A 16,935-nucleotide genomic window follows, 5' to 3' on the forward strand; every position below is an offset into this window, starting at 1 on the left:
GAATGACCTCCCTACCCCTCTTCCTACCTATGTTGTTGGTGCCCATGTGCATCACGACTTGTGGCTGCACACTCTCCCCCTTTAGGATTCTGAAAACACGGCCCGAGCCATCTCATTCTTTCATTGAAACAAACTACATTCATTCATTCAATAAACCAAATGGCATGCACCGATTCAATGAATCAAAGCTCAGATACTGAATGAATCAAACTGCATTTATTCATGCAATGAAAGAAACTGCCCGTGTTCATTCAATGAGCAGAGCTTTTCTCATTCACTCAATGTTACGAGCTTTACGCATTCGTTTTATTAAACATGGTGCTCTCATTCATTCAACGATGCAAACAGCAGACATTCATTCAATGAAACAATTTGCAAGTGTTAAGACAATAAGTGGAAATCCTCTCATTTATTCAATGTCTCAAGCTTGATTTATTCATTCAAATAATCGAACAGCATTCATTCATGCATTGAATCAATGTTCAGTCATATATTCAATAAATCTAATGTTACACATTGATTCAATGAAAAACTAAACTCATGCATTCAGTGAATCAAAATGCTTTCATTCATACAATGAAACAAACTATAGTTATTCATTCATTAAATCAAATGTTTTGCATTGAATCAATGAATCAAACAAAACTCAGACATTTAATGTATCAAACTGCACTCATTCATTCAATGAATCAAAACCGCACGTGTTAATTCATGGAGTAGGGTTTCTCTCATTCATCCCATGCCTCAAGCTTACCTCATTCATTCAGCGAATCAAACTGCATTCATTCATTCACGACAAACAATCTACAGTCATTCATCAATAATCCAAATGTTATGCATTGATTCAATGAAACAAATTAAACACCCGCATTCAGTGAATCAAACTGCATTCACTCTTGCATTGAAACAAAGTATAGTTATTCATTTAATAAATCAAATGTTATGGGTTGTTTCAATGAATCTATCTAAACTCAGACATTTAATGTATCAAACTGTACTCATTCATTCAATGATACTACCTGCCCGTGTTAATTCAATGTGTAGAGCTTCTCTCATTCAATGTTACGAGCTTAACGCATTGACTCTATTAAACAGGGTGTAATCATTCATTCAATGACGCAAACAGCGCATATCATTCCATGAAACTTACTGCACGTGTTAAGTCAATGAGTGGAGCTTCTCTCGTTCATTCCATGTCTTAACCTTACCTCATTCATTGAGGCAACCAAACTGAGTTCAGTCATTCCTTGAAACAAACTACAGACATTCATTCAATAATTCAAATGTTATGCGTTGATTAAATGAATCAAACTAAACTTAGCCATGTAATGTATCAAACTGCACTCATTCGTTCAATGACACAAACTACCCGTGTTCATTCATTGAGTACAGCTTCTCTCAAAAAATTCTATATCACGAATTTCACGCATTCATTCAATTCATTGTTTCAGCATACTGCACTCCTTCATTCAAGGAAACGACCTGCATTCATTCATTCCATGAAACTAACTGCACATGTTAGGTCAATAAGTGGAGCTCCTCACATTCATCCCATGCCTCAAGCTTACCCCATTCATTCATCGAATCAAACTGCATTCATTCATTAATTACAAACAAACTGCAGTCATTAATTCAATCAACCAAATGTTATGCATTGATTCAATGAATGAAGCTAAAAAAGACATTTATGAATCAAACTGCCTTCATTCATTCAACGAAACAAACTGCCAGTGTTCATTCAATGAGTAGAGCTTTCCTCATTCATTCAATGTTACGAGCTTAACGCATTCACTCTATTAAACACCGAGTTGTCATTCATTCAATGAAGCAAACAGCACACAATAATTCCATGAAACTAACTGCAAATATTCCATGCCTCAAGCTAAACTCATTCATTCAGAGAATCAAACTCAATTCATTCATGGAAACAAATTACTGTCATCTATTCAATAGATCAAATGTTATGCATTGAGCCAATGAATTATAAAAAAACACAGACATTTTCATGAACCAAACTGCACTCATTCATTGAATGAAAGAAACTGCCCATGTTCATTCAACGAGTAGAGCTTCTCTCATTCATTCACTTTTCCGAGCTTAACGCATTCATTGTATTAAACTGTTTAATCTGTACTGCTCCAGTCACTGTTGTTCAGTGAACATGCCCTAATACCACCACCGCCACTTTCGAACCATCCGTTTGGATGCCAGGATGTGAGATCAGTCTACATTTTACATATTTAACTGACTGACACAACACATTATTGGAGCATCAGTCTCAGGAAAAAGACATAGAGCATAATTGTCAAAAAAATACTGCATTGCAAAATACCAGTTTCTATGGCTTTCTGGGGCATGTATTTTATTTGATCATTCGGTTGTAGCTCGAGTATTTGTGTGCAGTTCCGTAACTGACATTTTGGCAGTGATGTGATCGCATTAGAAAAAATTCGAAATAAATTTGCCAGGATATTATCTGGTCGAAGTGATTCTTTTATAAGGAGAGATTTGACATACTGGGGTACTTTTCCTTGGAGCAGACGAGATTGTGAGGAGATAAGATTGAGACATACAAAATAATGAGTGAAATCGGTAGGACATACTGAAGGAAACGTATCTTCTTGATCAATCACTAAGGAGCCCAAATTTAATGTAAGTGATAGACAGGTTTGAGCAGAGATGCAGTAAAACCTTTATCAGTCAAATGGAGCATTAATCTGGAACGCACTGTTTGAAAGGGTTTGCAAGGCAGATACTCAAAAATCCTTCAGAAGTATTCAAATGTCTGTGATGGAAACTGGAATGAGGATGGTCAAGCCGTTGTTTTTAAAAAGGGAATTGACTGAAGGGAATCACGTTGCTGGCAACTTGGAACTCAATACTCATTTTGGCTTATGAATAATAAGTACAATTAGTTTGTAACTGTCATCAAATCAATTCTGCTCTCAAGCCAGGTAGGAGACGAACCTATAATCTCCCATGTCGTAGCCAGGCATTGCATCACTGGCCCCCGTGGTGGAGTTTAGCTTATACACTTATGAGGAAGGTGATGGTAACACGTAAATGAGCAACAACGATCATGGTATCAAGAAGAACAATCAGTAAAGCTAATCATCACGACTGCTTCATTCAAGCCACCATTTTGTGAAGCGTTAAGCTTTTCAAAGAAAACACATCTGACCTGATGAATCTTACATTCAACCTATATCTGCTCGGCCACTCAATGGTGTCAACGTTGACTTGAAAAAAAATCACATCCTGTGTTCAGCAGGGGAGGAGAGAAAAAAAGAGTCTGGCAGGGAGAGAAGAGAGACAATGAGAGAGTGGGGCAGTTGAGGAAAGGGATCGAAACAATGTAGCATAAGAGGAGGAGAGAAGGTGTGTGGTAAGATAAGAGAGAAAGCGTGAGAAAGAGGCAGAGTGGCAGAGGAAGCGAGAGACTGGCAGGTGAGGAAAGTGACAATGTCTAATTCTTGTCAAACAACGAATCCGAGACTCAAGCTGTCCAAATCCCCGACGACGCATCTGCAATCTTACGACACGGGTAAACCCCTTTGCTCTGATAAACGAGCAACACAGAAAAGACCCACCTCCGTGCTGTCATCTGCGAATGTTCGAGAGGCAGCAAACGACCGCAAGCGTTAATGTTTAAAGTAAAAACTAACAACTTCTTCAAAAATCCAGCGAATAACAATTAACTAAGTAATATTTACAATTCATTTCTCCAACGCTATCATTTACTTACCCCTCTACAATACTGTTCCTCGAACAAATATCCAAATTCCGATTAATAAAAAAAGATTAAACACGTTTCAAAACTGTCAGCTTGACAAGTGCGAATGACAAAAAGCTCCAAACAGATAAATTACTGAGTCAGCAATCACATATTAAATGACAGTGCACTCCGATGTGTAGGGCGTGAACGATTTTGGAAAATGATAAATGAAGTTATGATACATCACAGATTTGATAATAATGAACAGTAGATCCGCGATTGTCATTTCCACCAAAGAAACAGAGATACACTTGGAAGGGCCACAGTTTCCTTTTGTCAAATTCTGGATTGTCGTCACGTTCTCTGTCAGAGAGATGGAGCAGACAATTGATATTCCAGTTACTTGAAAGAAGGTAACTATTGAAAATGTAGGAGTCCACTCAGTGTAACTATCAAAATGAGCGAATGATCCACATATTCAATAAAATGAATAAGATACAGGAGACATGATAGACAAAATGGTCGCCACATTCTGTTTATCGTTTGTCCAGGTGTTTTTAAATGTAAAAATATCATCATGTTCAAAGAGTGATGTGGACATTACAGAAACAGAATTTTTGTGTATGTTGCATTAATAATTCACTAACGTCCAATATGAAGAGTGAACAAGAAAACGTTTAATACCAGTTCACAACTGACTTTTAAAAAATATTTCACCAGGAAGGGCACCCAATGCAAGTACTCAGTCATAATTCAATTTGGCCTGAATAGAAACTTTGTACTTTTTTTTGTCAGAGTAAGATTTTGTCTGTAAGAGCTGAAGGATTCTGATTGATGAGTACCTTAAGTAAAAGAAGGATCTCCGTATTTGTACCAATGACAAAGCTACCGGGAATCAAGAAAGTTGATGCATCCTTGATATTGTTAATGTCATTTCACAAATGTACTCGTGGCAATTATGTCCACCAAAGAAGATAACACTGGAGTTGATCTAACATTCTTGAATGAAATATGACATGCAACTGAAAGAAACAGGCTCGCGGTGTTGTTTGGAGTCTACTTCTTATGATTGTGACATGGGAGGTTCTCCATTAATATAACTCTGTTAAATCTCCCATCGTCCCCACAACAAAATACAAACTGACACCTCCAACTCTCTGCACTTCACAAACTTCCTGAACTTCTACATAATTCATTTCCTGCTTTTTCAGTCATCATGTTGTTAATAGTTTGTTCACTGGTAAATATAAGACTGCCTGAGTGTTCATCATTAATTCCATCTGCACTCGGCTCCGTTTTGATTTGGAGGAGGAGATGGTTCGAGTGCAGGCAAGTAACAATCCCTCAAATTAGATAAAAAAGAGAGAGTAAGGAAATCCAGAGTTCCTTTGATGAGGAAGAGATGCTATCAGTCCAACAGTTGCAGTGTTTCGCTGTTGACAAGAAGTCACTATTAATAGTTTTCTTGACAATCGTCTCACACTCTCTTTTATCACATCTTTGCAAACGCTTCAGTCCCTACTTTACTTGACCACAGATGAACTGATCACAATACAGTACATCGAAGTCCATTAAAGTTGCTCCATATGTGCAGTCACATGTTGTAACATGATATTCTGCCAGCTTTGCAAATCCAATGTGATGAAAGATTATAACCATCCGCTGCTGTTACTATCTATCATTTGCACGTGCAGTGAGCATTCACCGTCTTGAATCCTGGAGTGCGATATGGTCACCGTCAGAGTGTTAAACATGTCAAATATCCCGTTGGAGGACTTCGTACTTGTACACTAGATATGCTAAATTAATCGACACACATTTCACTGTCTCAAAGTCTCTCAACTTTTCTTCTTCATGTACTTATCCAGATGACGTATAAAATGAATAATTAAACCAGCCACTATTACGTCTTCCTGCAGGTCATTCCAGAGATGGACAAAAATCTGCTTGTAATTGTTTTCCCTTCGGTCCCTTTCAAGATTTCCCAGCTCATCTCAAAACCAGGCGCTCGGATTTTGGAATCCCCTACGATTGGGAAAAAAAAATCACCTGTTCATGATATACCAATCCTGAAGCGAGAGCTAAACCAGGCAGCAGTGCTGATCACTGCACCACCACACCTTTCCATTTTACCACTCTTCTTTCATTAATGTGCGCAGATTAAATCTGCATGTTTTTGACTCAAACGAAATTGATATCAAGGGAAAACAGCCCCAGGCTGTTCAGCCTGTCCCTGTAGCTCAGATCCTCCAACCCTGTCAACATCCTTGTAAATCATTTCTGAACTCTTGATGTGGTGGAGGCTGGTAAATTGTAACATTTAAGAGGCATTTGGATGGGGATATGAATAGGAAGTTTTGGAGGGATATGGGCCGGGTGCTGGCAGGTGGGACTAGATTGGGTTGGGATTTCTGATCGGCATGCACAGGTTGGACCGAAGGGTCTGTTTCCATGCTGTACATCTCTATTACTCTCTGTCTCTCTGATTTCAAACGAGGATGAAAAATATCTCTTCTCGCCTTATTTCAGCATTGTGTGTTTCAGATCGCATCAAGATAACTTTTAACCGAATGAAATTGTCAGTTCGCACCCTTCAGAGATTTTTTTCATTAATTCAACAGATGAGGCTGTGGCTTCTCAGATTGTAATTTATGGCTGATCCCTAATTACCCCGAGACGCGTTAAGATTCAACTACATGATTATGGGTCTGGCGTCACGTGAAGGACAGAGCGGGTAAGGATTGCAGTATCCTTCACTAAACGCTATTTATCAACCAGACCTGTTTTTCCTTCCTCGAATCAAAAATGAATTCATGGGCATAATGAGACTCTGAATTTCAGATTGTTGAAGTCCGATTTCATTTTAAGGCGGGATTCTAATTCTCGGTGCTCAGCACATCTCTGGATGAACGGTCCAGCTTCATCTCTGGATGAACGGTCCAGCTATAATATCACTAAACCATCACTGCTCCCTTTTCGAGTTGTGACTGTTTTCTCCTCTACTCAGAAGCCTTTTTCTATTTGGTTGAAGAATATTTATGATTTCAGGACTCATTTACCAACAACTTCACTGATTCTTTCAAATCTATTGGCACTGTTTCACAAACAAATTCATCAATGATTTATATCTACTTTGATCGACAATTAATTCTGCTCCATTTCAAATTAGTCAATACATTACAGTCAACATTCACTGCCATTTGCACAATTTCGATTATTTTTAAATCTAGCATCGCAATCCCATATATTGATAGAATCTCACTTGCAGAGTGTACACACTGATGGAAAAAAAGAATTCATTACTGTCGCGTTATGTCATACTGATTGTTTTCAAAAGTGTCAGCAAGTGTTCCCAAATCGAGGTAACTTAGAATATTACAACTTGCTTACATTAATAAGGTCACATCTTTTCCTTCATCACTTTGATGGAGAGAAACGGATTTTGGTAAATATGTCCCGTTTAATGTCAATATTGTTTTCTTTATCACTAAATGGTTTGCATGAATGCGCATGAGGTACCGACCCTGCAACACTGTACACAATTTTGGAAGTCCTGACATTTCATCTTGGGAAATTGGGGAGATCGGCGGGAAAAAAATGTGATAAAAGTTTTCAATGCAAAATAGGTCGAAGTTCGAATAAATGGAGATAGTGCAAATGCAGGACTGGTAAAAAGAGTAAATATGGAGACATTATGCTCCTTAAGGATAAACAAGGCCTTTTAGGTGCTGAACGACGGCAAATTATTCAGACACTAAATGAATATTTCAGTTCCTTTTTTAGATGTGCAGAACGGCATAGAAGTTAGAGATTTTTGTGAAATTAATACTGATGTATTGAGAAGAATCCACTTTAGAGGAGGTAGTGTTAGACGGTTTTCAGCACATAAAATTGTATACGTCTTCGAGTCTTAAATAATTGTATTGCAGACACTTGTGGGAAACCAAGGAAGGCATTGCTTGGACCAGTGCTAAAATATTTGTATTATCGACAGTCACGAGTGAGGTGTTGTAAGACTGGAGGACAGGTAATGCTGAGCCATTATTTCAGAAAGTTGGCAACGAAATGCTGGGGAACGAGAGCAATGTCAGCCTGAGGTTAGTGACAGAAAGATTGTCGAAGGGGATTCTGAGGGGAAAGCTTTTCATGAGGTTTGAACAGCAAGTATTTGATTCAAAATGGTTTTCTGCGTCAGAAATCACACCTTACTTACAGTCAAAGAGTCACAGAGATGTACAGTAGGGAAACAGAACCTTTGGCAGAACCCGTCCAGCCTGACCAGATTACCCAACCCAAACTAGGCCCACCTGCCAGCACCCGGCCCATATCTTTCCAAACTCTGCCTATTCATGTATCCATCCAAATACCCTTGAAATCTTGCAAAGTTACCAGCCTCCACTACTTCCTCTGGCAACTCATTCCATACACGTACACTCTCTGCGTGTAAACAAGGACCCTCAGGTCACTTATCTATCTTTCTCCTCTCAAGCTAAACCTCTAGTTTTGGATGCTCCCACCGCAAGTAAAATACTTCGTCTATTTGTCCTATCCATGCCCTGCAAACTTTTGTAAATCTCTTAAAGGTCACTCCTCAGCCTCCGATGATGGAGGGAAAACAGCCACAGCCTGTTCAGCCTCTCAAAACCTCCAACCCTGACAAAATTCTTGTAAACACTTTCTGAACGCTTTCAAGTTTCACAGCATCTTTCCGACAGGAAGGAATCCAGAATTACACACAATATTTCAACAGAGGTCTAAACAATATCCTGTACAGCCGCAATTCGACCTCCCATCTCCGGTACTCAATACTCTGACCGATAAAGGAAGCGTACATAACGCCGTCTTCACCATCCTATCCACCTGCTACTCCACTTTCAATGAGTTATCTCAATACATTCCAAGGTCTCTTTATTCAGCAACACTCCTGAGGACCTTACCATTAAGTGCATAAGTCCTGCTAAGATTTGTTTTCCCAAAAATGCAGCACCTCGCATTTATCAGAACTAAACCCCATCTGGGACTTCTCAGCACATTGTCTCAGCTGATCAAGATTCTGTTGTAATCTGAGGTAACCTTCTTCGCTGTCCAATTTTGTGGTCATCTGCAAACTTACTAACTATCCCACTGATGCTCACATCCAAACCATTTATAGAAATGACGATCCAGCACTGATCCTTGTTGCACTCCACTGGTCACAGGCCTCCAGTTTATAAAAGCAAACCTCCACTACCACCCTCTGCCTTCTACTTTTGAGCCAGTTCTCCATCCAAATGGCTAGTTCTCCCTGTATTCTGTGAGACCTAACCATGCCAACCCGTGTCTCAAGGTGAATCTTGTCGAACGCCTTACTGAAGTCCATATAGATCACATCTGACGCTCCGCCCTCATCAGTCCTCTTTGTTCCTTCTTCAAATATCCAGTTTGTGAGACATGATTTCCCATGGAAAACACCATTTTGACGACCCTTAATTAAGCCTTGCCTTTCCAAATACATGTACATCGTGTCCTTCGTGATTTCCTCCACCAACCTGCCGTCAGACACAGTGGTCTACAGTTCCCTGGTTTGTCCTTACCACACCGTTTAAACAGTGTCACCATGTTAGGAAATCTCCAGTCTTCTGGCACGTCACCTGTGACTATCGATTATACAAATATCTCAGCACGAGGCCCAGCAATCACTTTCCTTGTTTCCCGCGAATTCCTCGGCTCTACGTGATAAGGTCTTGGGGATTTTTCCACCTTCATGCGTTTCAAGACATCCAGCCCTTCCTCCTCTGTAATATGGACATTTTCTCAAGATGTCACCAGCTATTTTCCTACATTCTCTATCTCCAATGTCCTATTCCACAGTAAACACTGATGCAAAATGGTCATTTAGTATCTCTCCCATTTTGTGCGTCTCTATGCAAAGGCTGCCTTGCTGATTTTTCAGAGGCTCAATTCTCTCCCTACTTCCTTTGTGCACTTCATGTATTTCAAATAAACCTTTGGATTCTTCGTAATTCTACTGGCGAATGTTATCTCATGTTCCCTTTTTGTCCTTCTGATTGCCTTCTTAAGTATACTCGTCCTGCCTTTTTGCCCTCCTATGAATTCACTCGATCTATCCTGTCTGTATCTGACATATGCTTCCTTCTTTTTATGAACCAAACCCTCAATTTCTTTAGTCATCCAGCATTCTCTATATAAAACAGCCTTTCCTTTCACCCTAACTGGAACATATATTATCTGGATCCTCGTTATCTCATTTTTGAATGCTTCCCGTTTTCCAGCCGTCCCTTTACCTGTGCGATCTGTTTTCGAAAGTCTTTCGAACATCGACAAACATCCACAATCTTCAACACCAAACACTCATACACACAGCCAGTACCATCCCCATGATTCACTGTAGAAATTCAACAAAGCTTCTTCAACAGAACCTTTCAAACTCACAACTACATCCATCTAAAAAACAGAATACGGCAGTAGTTGATAGGAAAAACCCGCCAAACTACTCACCATCCTGATCTGGATACCATCATGCCGTTCCTGCCGTTTGTCACTGGTCATAATTGTGGAATTCACCCCCCTATAAATTTGGTCTATTGACACCACATGGAAACTGCCGTTCAAGAAGGCACCTTGTCATCATTTGTTCAAGTCAAATTAGGAATGGTTAATAAATTTCTGGAGTACCCACATCCGACGAAGAATGAAAATATATTTGTTTCGGTGTTTTTAGAAGTTTTCTCTGACTATGCATAAATGGAGGGATGGTGGAGATAAACTGTGGAAATGTGGTAACCGTAGAAACGATTCAATTAATCATCTGCACTGAAAATCCATCAATGCAACCTCACTGGGTGGGGGAGTGGGGGGAGCGAGTGGGGGCGGGGGGGTTGGGCTGGGCGGGGCAGTCAATCAACTGTTTTGAGTGTGGGAAAGGATTTGCTCAAATATCTACACTGCTGGTAGACCACTGGTTTCACACGGAGGAGACAGAATTTAATTGTCCAGGGTATGGTAAACGCGTTAAAAGTTCTCAGGAACTGATGTTCTAAGAATGTGTCCACACCGATGAGAAACCATTCAAGTATACTCGCAGTGGGAGTGGGGTCAGGCCGGCATTTGATCTCGCTATACATCTGCGAACTTACTGGAGACAGGCCGTTCACATGCTCTAAGAGTGGGAAAGGATTCATTCACGCATTCATTCCACTGAGACACCAGCGAGTTCACACAGAGGAGAGACCATTCATCTCATGTGTTTTTGAAGATATTAATTGATTCCTGCAACTTGCTGACATAGCAGCGAATTCCCATTGGCAAGAGGCCATTCACATTTTCCGAATTTGGGAAAGGATGCACTTACATCATCCATCCTCCTGATACACCAACGGGTTCACAGTGGCAAGGAACTGTTTAAATACCAGAGAATGGGAAGTGCTTTACAAGTTACCAGGAACTGAAGTCTCATCGACATGTTCACACTGATAACAAAATAATCTTCTGCTCTCACTGTGGGTCTGATTTCCCACTATGCATCGGCACAATTTCGCTTCAGTAACTCAGACAAAAGGGATTGCAGTTCTCAAGGACATCAGTTGCGGCGAATCACATTTAGAAATCTCGATTGTGTGAAAAAATATTTTTAAAATACAAATCAATCTTCAACGATGAAGAAAATACCCAAGAACAGGGCACTAACTGGATATCTATCTGTGTCCACTCATTGGATCAAAATCAACGGGAAAAAGCTGTATATTTGATGTGATTGATAAACAAAAATAAAATACCACATCAATTAAAGAGCGTATTCATATCCAATGTTTAAACACCTGCTGAAAGAATTAACACAGTTTAGTTCGAGAGGAAATAACATAAGAACACAATCACCTGCGACCTCACTGGAACGTGTCTGCCATAGTAATATCAGACCACAGGTGCTGCTCCCTTCAATATACAAAGAAGTGACTGGCGGTGATTTAACCAGAGGGCCACGAGATCAAAGTTGGGGAAAGAGGTTGCAAAGGAGAGCCTTTATAGCAAACGCAAAACAGGGATGAGAATTCATTCCACGCTGTTAACATCAGACTCTTTTGAAAACCATTATTGCAGCCAACTGAGCTGAAGCTATTTAACCTGATTGGCCTGTCGCAGGTACACATGAATGATTAAATCCCTTGGTGCACAATGTGCAAGTGAAGTCCATCTCCCAACAGTGTGGCACAGTGTTTAGCACTGCTGCCTCAGAGCAACAAGAACCGGGATTGATTCCAGCCTCAGACATCTGTCTGTTTTAGGGAACTGGAGCTGGAGTTGGATGAACTTCGGATCATTCGGGAGGCAGAGGGGGTCATAGATCGGAGCTATAGGGAAGTAGTAACTCCAAAGATGGCAGATAGATGGGTGACAGTGAGGGGGACTGGGAGGAAGCAGCCAGTGCAGGGACCCCCTGTGGTCGTTCGCCTCAAGAACAAGTATACCGTTTTGGATACTTGTGGGGGGGACGACTTACCAGGGGTAAGTAACGGGGCTCAGGCCTCTGGCACGGAGCCTGTCCCCGCTACTCAGAAGGGAAAGGTGGAGAAGAGCAGAGCAATAATAATTGGGGACTCGATAGTTCGGGGCACAGATAGGCGGTTTTGTGGGAACGAGAGAGACTCACGTTTGGTATGTTGCCTCCCAGGTGCAAGGGTACGTGATGTCTCTGATCGTGTTCTCCGGGTCCTTAAGGGGGAGGGGGAGCAGCCTGAAGTCGTGGTCCATATTGGCACCAATGACATAGGTAGGAGGAGTGCTGAGGATGTTAGACAGGCTTTTAGGGATCTAGGTTGGAAGCTCAGAGTTAGAACGAACAGAGTTGTTGTCTCTGGTTTGTTACCCGTGCCACGTGATAGAGAGTAGAGGAATAGGGAGAGAGAAGAGTTAAATGCGTGGCTACAGGGATGGTGCAGGAGGGAGGGATTTCGGTACTTGGATAATTGGGGTTCTTTCTGGGGAAGGTGGGACCTCTATAAACAGGATGGTCTGCACCTGAACCTGAGGGGCACCAGTATCCTTGGGGGGAGGTTTGCTAGTGCTCTTGGGGGGGGTTTAAACTAACTCTGCAGGGGCATGGGAACCCAGACTGTAGCTTTAGAGTGCAGGACCTGGAGTGTGGGGAGGTTAGGAATATGGCATCAATCTTAAAGGAGGGTGCCTGTAAACAGAAGAGTGGCTTGAAGTGTGTATACTTTAATGCCAGAAGTATACGAAATAAGGTAGGTGAACTCGCAGCGTGGGTTGGTACCTGGGACTTCGATGTTGTGGCTATTACGGAGACGTGGCTAGATCAGGGACAGGATTGGCTGTTGCAGGTTCCAGGGTTTAAATGTTTTAGTAGGGTCAGAGGTGGGGGCAAAAGAGGGGGGTGTGTGGCTTTGCTTGTCAAAGATAGTATGGAAAGGAAGATGGACGAAGATTTGCTATCTGAGGTAGTTTGGGTTGAGGTTAGGAATAGGAGAGGTGAGGTCACCCTGTTAGGAGTCTTTTACAGGCCTCCTAATAGTCCTTGAATCGTTGAAGAAAGGATAGCGAAGATGATTCAGGAGAAGAGTGACAGTAATAGGGTGATTGTTATGGGAGACTTTAACTTTCCAGATATTGATTGGGAAAGCTATAGCTCAAGTTCGTTAGATGGGTCAGTGTTTGTGCAATGTGTGCAGGAGAGTTTCCTGACACAATATGTAGATAAGCCAACAAGAGGTGAGGCCATACTGGATTTGGTTCTGGGTAACGAACCAGGCCAGGTATTAGAACTAGAGGTAGGTGAGCACTTTGGGGACAGTGACCACATTTCGGTGATTTTTACTCTAGTGATGGAGAGGGATAAGTGTGTACTACAGGGCAAGAGTTATAGCTGGGCGCAGGGAAATTATTATGCGTTGAGGCATGACTTAGGATGTGTGGATTGGAAAAGTAGATTCCAAGGCATGAGCGTAATTGATATGTGGAACTTGTTCAAGGAGCAACTATTGAGTGTCCTTGATAAGTACGTACCTATCAGGCAGGGAGGAAAGGGTCGTGTGAGGGAGCCGTTGTTTAATAAGGAGTTGGAATCCCTTGTTCAATGGAAGAGGGCGGCCTTTGTAAAGATGAGGCGTGAAGGTTCAATAGGGGCAATTGAGAGTTATAAGGTAGCCCGGAAGGACCTGAAGAGAGAGCTAAGAGCAGCAAGGAGGGGACATGAAAGGTCCTTAGTTGGTAGGATTAGGGAAAACCCTAAGGCTTTCTATAGGTATGTTAGGAATAAAAGAATGACTAGGGAAGGAATAGGTCCAATCAAGGATAGTAATGGGAAGTTGCGTGTGGAGGCTGAAGAGATTGGGGAGGCGCTGAATGAATACTTTTCGTCAGTATTCACTCAGGAACAGGACATTGTTGTCGATATGAATACTGAGGCACGAATAAGTAGAATAGATGGCTTTGAGATATGTAGAGAAGAGGTGTTGGAAATTCTGGCAAGGGTGAAAATAGATAAGTCCCCTGGGCCTGATGGCATTTATCCTAGGATTCTCTGGGAAGCAAGGGAGGAGATTGCACAGCCAGTGGCCTTGATGTTTGTGTCCTCTTTGTCGACAGGAGTAGTGCCAGAGGACTGGAGGCTAGCAAACGTGGTTCCCTTGTTCAAGAAGGGGAGTAGGGATAATCCTAGTAACTATAGGCCAGTGAGTCTCACTTCTGTTGTGGGCAAAGTCTTAGAGAGAATTGTAAGGGATAGGATTTATGCACATCTGGATAAGAATGATGTGATCAAGGATAGTCAGCATGGTTTTGTGAAGGGCAGGTCGTGCCTCACAAACCTTATTGAATTCTTTGAGAAGGTGACTAAGGAGGTAGATGAGGGGAAAGCGGTAGATGTGGTATATATGGATTTTAGTAAGGCGTTTGATAAGGTCCCCCATGGTAGGCTTCTGGAGAAAATACAGAGATATGGCATTGAGGGTGAGTTGGAGGTTTGGATTAGGAATTGGCTCTCTGGAAGAAGACAGAGGGTAGTAGTTGATGGCAAAGGTTCATCTTGGAGTGCCGTCACTAGCGGTGTTCTGCAAGGATCTGTTTTGGGACCATTGCTGTTTGTCATTTTTATAAATGACCTGGAGGAAGGGTTAGAAGGTTGGGTGAGCAAGTTTGCGGATGATACGAAAGTCGGAGGAGTTGTAGACAGTGAGGAAGGATGTGGCAGGTTACAGCGGGATATAGAGAAGCTGCAGAGCTGGGCAGAAAGGTGGCAAATGGAGTTCAATGTAGCTAAGTGTGAAGTGATTCACTTTGGTAAGAGTAATAAAAAGATGGATTACTGGGCTAATGGTAGACTACTTGGTAGTGTGGAAGAGCAGAGGGATCTTGGTGTCCATGTACACAGATCTCTGAAAGTTGCCACCCAGGTAAATAGTGCAGTGAAGAAGGCATATGGCGTACTGGCTTTTATTGGTAGAGGAATTGAGTTCCGGAGTCCTGAGGTCATGCTGCAGTTGTATAAGACTCTGGTGCGGCCGCATCTGGAATATTGTGTGCAGTTTTGGTCGCCATACTATAGGAAGGATGTGGAGGCACTGGACCGGGTGCAGAGGAAGTTTACCAGGATGTTGCCTGGTATGGTAGGAAAATCCTATGAGGAAAGGCTGAGGCACTTGGGGTTGTTTTCATTGGAGAAAAGAAGGTTTAGGGGTGATTTGATAGAGGTGTACAAGATGATTAGGGGGTTAGATAGGGTTGACAGTGAGAACCTTTTTCCACGTATGGAGTCAGCTATTACAAGGGGGCATAGCTTTAAATTAAGGGGGGGTAGATATAGGACTGATGTTAGGGGTAGGTTCTTCACTCAGCGAGTCGTAAGTTCATGGAATGCCCTGCCAGTAGCAGTAGTGGACTCTCCCTCTTTATGGGTATTTAAGCGGGCATTGGATAGGTATATGGAGGATAGTGGGTTAGTGTAGGTTAGGTGGGCTTTGATCGGCGCAACATCGAGGGCTGAAGGGCCTGTACTGCGCTGTATTCTTCTATGTTCTATGTTCTATGTTTGGAGTTTGCATATTCTCCCTGTGTCTGCTTGGGTGTCCTCGAGTTTCCTCCCTCAATCCAAAAGATGTACAATTTAGGTGTATTTCCCGTAGTATAGGTTATTAGTCGGGGTAAATGTAAGATAGGACAATTGGTCGGGGTGTTCTTTGGAGATTTCGGGTGGACTTGTTTGGTCGAAGCAGCTGTTTCTGCACTGTAGGGATTTTAATTCTCATGTGTTTTCTGGTATTTCATCAAATCATCTCTACTCGTAAAGCTGTTTTCAAAGTCAGAGCATTCAACTTTTCTCTGATTGGTGTGAATAAGCAAACATCTCCTGAGACTGGAGAATCAAATGAATCTCTTCCCACAGAAGGCGCAAGTGAAACTTTCTCCCTCGTGTGAATACGCTGGTTCTCTCTGAGAGGAGATGACCAAGTTAATTCTTTTCCACTCTGTGCAGGCCTGTCTACTGTATGGCCACGCTTGTGTATCCGAAGCCTTGCTGATTTAATAAATGTCTTCTCATATACAGAGCAGACGAATGGTCTCTCTCCATTATCAACTCGACTGGGTGACATTAGTGGTGCTGGAAGAGCACAGCAGTTCAGGCAGCATCCAAGTAGCTTCGAAATCGACGTTTCGGGCAAAAGCCCTTCATCACGATTCCTGATGAAGGTCTTTTGCCCGAAACGTCGATTTCGAAGCTACTTGGATGCTGCCTGAACTGCTGTGCTCTTCCAGCACCACTAATCCAGAATCTAGTTTCCAGCATCTGCAGTCATTGTTTTTACTTGAGTGACATGAGGCGGGATGGTGAATGTTATTCCTTTCCAAAAGCGTTGACAAAGCTTCTCTCCCGATGATGAACATGTTTGTGTGACATTAGGTTGGATACCCAGGTGAACACCTTCCCGCGGAATGACTCCTCCCCATGTGAAGAGGATGATGTTGAATTAAGATCTTTGAATTTAAGACCTTTACAGGTATTTCAATTTGTTTCTTTTTCCCTCATTCAGAGGAAAAGTCTCTTGTTAGTGTAAATCCACTGGTGTTACAGGAAGCTAGATGACAAAGTAACTCCCTTCGCACAAACGAACCATGTAAAAGGTCCCTCCCCAGAATGTCTCTCTTGATGTGTATCCAGCTGGCCTGGGTATTTGTAAATCTTCCCACAATCCAGTCAATTCATGGTG

Source organism: Chiloscyllium punctatum, chromosome 43, assembly GCF_047496795.1.
Source record: "Chiloscyllium punctatum isolate Juve2018m chromosome 43, sChiPun1.3, whole genome shotgun sequence".
NCBI lineage: Eukaryota > Metazoa > Chordata > Chondrichthyes > Orectolobiformes > Hemiscylliidae > Chiloscyllium > Chiloscyllium punctatum.